The following is a 5,614-nucleotide window of genomic DNA, read 5'->3' as shown; positions in this document are numbered from 1 at the left end:
TTTGTTTGGAGCTTTTTTTCCATGAGTTTTTTGTAGTTTGTTTGCTTGTGTTCCTCAGATTACAGACAAAATTAGGTAACAGAAACGGATTTAAATGGTACTAGTGAGATTCAGACCCTCAAATTAAAAAAAAAAAAAAAAAAAACCAAGCAAAAAACAACAGCTCAAGTTTTATAATCATCGTAATTTCTCTGTTTCCCTCATAATTGATAAATCAGACAGTAGGATAATGCTGCAATTTCCAGAAGAATGCAGCTGAAAAATTTAATTGCTGAGTGGGAATAAGAAATTGTTTCAAGCAATGCTGACACTTCTAGAGTGTCTTTTCATTCAGTCCTCATCACTTCACAGCAACGGTTTTATTCTTCCAGGCTTCAAACTGAAAAACCACAGCCTTTGGGGAAATCTTTCATACATTGTTTCTAAAACAGCCCAAGCAATTGGTTCCTGCAGTGCTGCACAGTGCTGTCTCGAGTAATCCCTTGTAGATATTTCAGGATACCAGAGAACTAAAAGGTAGAGATGGGAGCTAGGCAGGTAAACTAGTCTGATCTCAGTAGATCAATTCTAAGTAAGGCTAAATTTAAAATATGCGATGCAGAATAGAGTTGAATATAAAGAAACTAGCTCAGAAGGCGTGCTAAACACCATAAAGACACTATTTCATAACCACAGTTCAAATTTTTTACTGTGCACTATAAACGTGCATTGAATTCCTTAGAAGAAATATTGATCTTTGAGAACATTTTCTTGCATAACCTTGACAACATGACTTATTGCACATTTCTCTAGGAAATATTCACTTTTTTAATGTAGCTCTTCATGGAAGATCCTTTGTCCAGCTTTCCTAGACTAAATCTTTCCCACAGTCTCCAAAAGCCATTTCTTTCCTGAGCAGAAATGAAAGGTATCCTTCAAAGGTGAGTTTTACTTTAGCCCTGTATGTGTTTGACCATTTTAATAAGCTGTGTCTAATATATGGCAAAGGCCAAGCTATGAATTGATTTTTGTGCATTCTATGCAGACCACAAAGGATGGTTCTCAAAATAAAAACTGGGCCATGATCACTTACTGTCATAATTTGTGGTCAAAACTGTTATTTATTATTTACCATAGGTAGATTATTTAGCATAGGATAGTTTTCATAGTTTAAAATACATGTTTGCTGTCTTGTCTCAGTCAATTTTATTGCTCAAAAATATCTTGAGCAACCTAATCTAGCTGTACTTTGAGCTGAGGATTGAACTTTGAACTCCAGAAATCCCTATCAATGTACGCTATTCTATTTTATGGTATGCTGATCATATATCAATAAATCAGCCAACACTAACGCACAATGTCATGTTCTGTTATACTATTTTTTCACTAAGAGTGACCTACTTTCTTCCTCTTTACCCTAAAAAATTATTTAATCAGAGAATTGGAGTCTGTCTTTGATAAAACCTCTTGCTTGAATAAAGGTTAGCATAGAAATTTCAGATAAAGGTACTCAGGGTACCAGGGTGCATCCATTCCCGGAAATACTCAAACAGATAGTCTACCATCCCTCTTGACAACCTCCTTCAAACTTCATTCTATTTAAATTGAATTTTTCCATATGTCCATTTGGGTCTTCCCCATTTTTATTTATTTCTTCTGTCTCTCTTCCTGCCTGCAGGCGCCTCTATGAAGGTTTCAGCCCCTTGATCCCTTCCCCAGAGGCATGGTTTATTGGACAGCTGGATTGCTGTCAGGTGCTCTGAAGCTGTCTCTGCTCCAAGTCCTGGCCCCATAGCATCTCCTCATAGGGTGAGTGCTCCAGTCCCACTGTCCAGTGACCATCCCTGAGCTCCTACAAATTGCAAGCACCATTGATGTGCTGGGAGACTGTAAACTGAATTTGGTAACTGCGTAGGGACTAAAAATCCTGAGTGAAGGGGTATAATCATTTCCCAAGTGTGTTGTTCATGAACATCCCAAGAAAAACATAGTCTTAGTTGTCATCTGGAAACACTGCTGGCTGATATTTCCTTACTGCAGAGTTGTAGAGCTGCTCCCTGGCTGATGAGCCCCATGTCTGTATCATACCAGGAGGCATGATTATTCCATCTCAAGTGCAGGATTCTGCATCTGTCCTCAGTGAATTTCATGGACTTCTTTTTGGTCTGTTCATTGTTTTCTGTCAGATTCCTCTGAATGACCATCTTGCCTTCTAGTGTGTGTTAACTGGTGCTCCTGGGTTGAAATTATAAATTAACTTGGTGAGTGTATACTCTTTCAGCCTATTCAGTCCTTTCAGTGCTTTAAACAGCATATATTTCAGGGCAAACCCTTGAGGAGCACCACCTGTAACTACACCATACACAAAACACGAACCAGCTACACGAACTACTAAAATGATCCAGCTAATTTCATCTCTTCTTTTTGTCCACACACCTACAACATGACATCCCAAGCTAATAGAGACAGATTATATCTACCTGTTTCATTCCCAGATTCTGCCATTTTATTGCAAGTTCATTCATGGCACACCCTCAGCAACCCACACTGACTTTCTCATCAAATTCTGGTTATTAATGTGCTCAGAAAAGTGGTCCAAGAGGACCTGCTCCATTTTGAGTCCAAGTGAAGCTGACTAGCCTGCACTTCCCAGCATGATCCTTTTGGACTTTTTTGAATACGGATGTGACATTTCCCTTTCTGCAGTTGTTGCAGATTGCCTAGAATTGCCATGATCTTTCAAAGATAACACGGTGCAGCCTTTCAAAGACACTCTCTGTGCACCCTTAGACATAGCCCACTGGGTCCATGAAACTTTATGGGTTGAATTTCTTCAAGTGACTCATAAGCAGGATCTTGTTCATTACTGATTGCTATTTTTGAATTGCTATTTTTGCCTTTAGGAAAAAGGCTTGGGAGACCTTGCTGGTGGAAGGAAAATGGGAAAGGAGCTCTGCTCTGTCAGAGGGTAAGATGACATAAAATACCAAAGTATCAATATGTAAGTAGTAAATAAGAGAGCAAGCAACATTGATCTTTAAAGCATTAAGGAACAGAAGTTAATGCATCATTGCGAGACATCATTCTTTTATTGATCATATAAGCTTGCAATCATGTGTGAAATTTCTGCATGGGGAAAAGGACCACTATTTTATCACCAGTAATGAAAGCATCACTTTCAGGGATCCTGTGGGTATTTGAAGCCTAGGTGTTCCTCAGTGCAGTAATCGAAGAATGTTGGTTATTGTATCCAATTTGCAAATTCATTTCGAAGCAATTTCACCTTGAATTCATAATTAAGGTGTATTTTGTGAATCCGGATAACAAAAGGAACATGACTTTTCAGACTAGTTTGGAAATTGAAGGCCTCCTTAAAAATAAGGGAATAAATGAACCCGTATTGGATCACTGCAGAAGCCACAAAATCCCACTTCTGTCAGCAGCAGCCTCAGAAAATAAATCATTCACGTACAGGAAACACCCTTTGTGAAAGAAGGGAGATAATCGTGGGGGGTTTTTGTGTTTTACAATGTGGGGCCACATATCAGAGAGGCTAAGAACTCCTGAGATAAAAAAAGAAATCATATTGTTCTGTCATAATGATTAGCCATGCTTATGAAAATCCGCACAGAGACCAGGGAAAGTGATGACATTAGCATAGGCATCTATCAACTATATTAGGCTTAGATCTCTAAAGCAGCTTAAAGGACTTGGATATCACTACTCAGTAGCATATAGGTCTAACAATGAGAATTGAGCAAATCTAGGGGGGAAAGAGCTGCTTAAACAGCTTCTAAGATTTTGAAAACATAGAAACAGAATACATGGTCTAATTCTGAAAACATCAAAATAGGACCAACTTTTCTTTTGTTAATAATCTCATTAACTCAATGGGACTGCTGACATGAATATAATTACCTCATATATAAATAGGCATTTTCAGGTTTCCATGTACAGATACCTCTCAGCACAAAAAAAAAAAAAAAATAGAGCTTTAATAATGAAATCTCATTACCTGCAAGTGTCTTTTTACAAATGTTTGACAATAAGCTTAATGGCAGAACAAATATGGTATCAACAGAATATTGCTTAGCTGTGTTTAGGAAATGGTAAAGTACACACATTATAAATTAAGAAAAAAAATGAAGCATTTTTTTTAAGCTATGAGTCTAGCACTTCAGTTATGCAAGTGCACTTTACACTTGGGATGCAATTCAATTTGATGAAAGATCCTTTAAAATAAAAAGGTCCTCTGAATAAGAATACTCAGTGGGAAATAATGATCTAGTAAGAATTTCATTTTGGAATTTTCCAAACATAAACAAATAAAGAAAAGTTTTAAAGCTCTTTCTTTCAAAGAAATATTATCTGGACACTTCAACAGTTAAGCATTTTTGGTCATCTAAGAAAACAAAATTTCTCCTGGTAAAATGACAAAACAGATTATCTAAATTCAGGCAGTAAAAAGACATTTTACATAATCCAAAGAGGAGAAAAAAATTATCTTGTCAGAAACCCTGCTGTAGCTGACTCTAAGCAGTCAAAAAGCAAGATGATTCCATTTAAAACTGTGTTTTGTTGCAATTTATATTACAATTTAATCACTGGAATTTTTAAACAGCATATGTTTCTACCTACTTATCAACAGGATTTAAGGATTTAATCCACATACCGAGGGCACAAGGCTTGAACTCTGTGAGCAACATATTTACATTTTAGAAAGTATTTAAAATCAGAAACCTGCGGAGTAACAGAACATGATGCCTTATGGATGAGTGATTATGGTTCTGTGAGTCATGTTTTTGTGAAGAACCAAAGCAAATGACTGTATACTAAAATCCTGGTGATTGTTGTGTACTTTTATTTCGTAAATTATGTACCCCAACCTGGGCCGACTTCCAGCAATAATTATAAAAATTACTTCCCTGTCTGTGTTTGTCCAACATACTTGCAAAATTGGGCAAAAATTCACTACATGACTACCTGTGCTTTTCTTAGAGGTTTCTATATAAAATAAAACTTCAAGTATATATGTGTTTGAATTTCATTCATACAATCATTGTACTTGTCATCTCCTCTGTCTTTTGCCTATTAACAACCACTTGAGTGAGAGGAAAAGCTCCTTTTCACCACCAAACTAACTGTTTTGTTATATATACAAAATAGTACATGAAAGGAAGTGAAAACTGTGAAGTAATAAAAATATTTTGATTAAAAGTCCGGAAAACATACTTATGAAATTCATAATTTCTCGGACATTCATTGTCTTTTATTGGAAATAAAGTTTTTTTGGGGTTTTCTTTAGGTATTGATACTTATAAAAAAATCTTCAGCCAGTGGCCAGATGCTGAATCTGAAATGTCTGCTAACTAATAACAAGGAGGCAAGATACCCATAGATTGCATAGTTTTTACATCTTTATCTTTTCTATCACTACTCTCACAATACTTCATATATGATAATTTCTTAATAGAAGTGGCTGTGGAGGAAACATTTTCACTGATGGTTCTACAGATTTTAGTGGAGAGTACCAGAACCAAAGATATATTTCCATGTCATTTTGGTGGCATTATTTAAAAAAGCTCCAAGGACATTTGCAGCAGAAATTATACTCATATCAAAGAACTGAAACAAT

At 36.3% G+C, this 5,614-nt stretch overlaps 1 long non-coding RNA gene across 1 annotated transcript; it reads left to right on the top strand.

The window, feature by feature from the left end:
- Positions 1 to 1,731: 1,731 nt before the first annotated feature.
- Positions 1,732 to 4,679, top strand: LOC135459549 (uncharacterized). The gene is made up of 3 exons (XR_010443045.1): positions 1,732 to 1,788; positions 2,883 to 2,947; positions 4,628 to 4,679. It is a non-coding gene; the product is annotated as an uncharacterized LOC135459549 (long non-coding RNA).
- Positions 4,680 to 5,614: the final 935 nt, after the last annotated feature.

This window comes from Zonotrichia leucophrys, chromosome Z, assembly GCF_028769735.1.
Source record: "Zonotrichia leucophrys gambelii isolate GWCS_2022_RI chromosome Z, RI_Zleu_2.0, whole genome shotgun sequence".
NCBI classification, from domain to species: domain Eukaryota; kingdom Metazoa; phylum Chordata; class Aves; order Passeriformes; family Passerellidae; genus Zonotrichia; species Zonotrichia leucophrys.
This window is presented reverse-complemented; position numbering and strand designations above follow the sequence as displayed.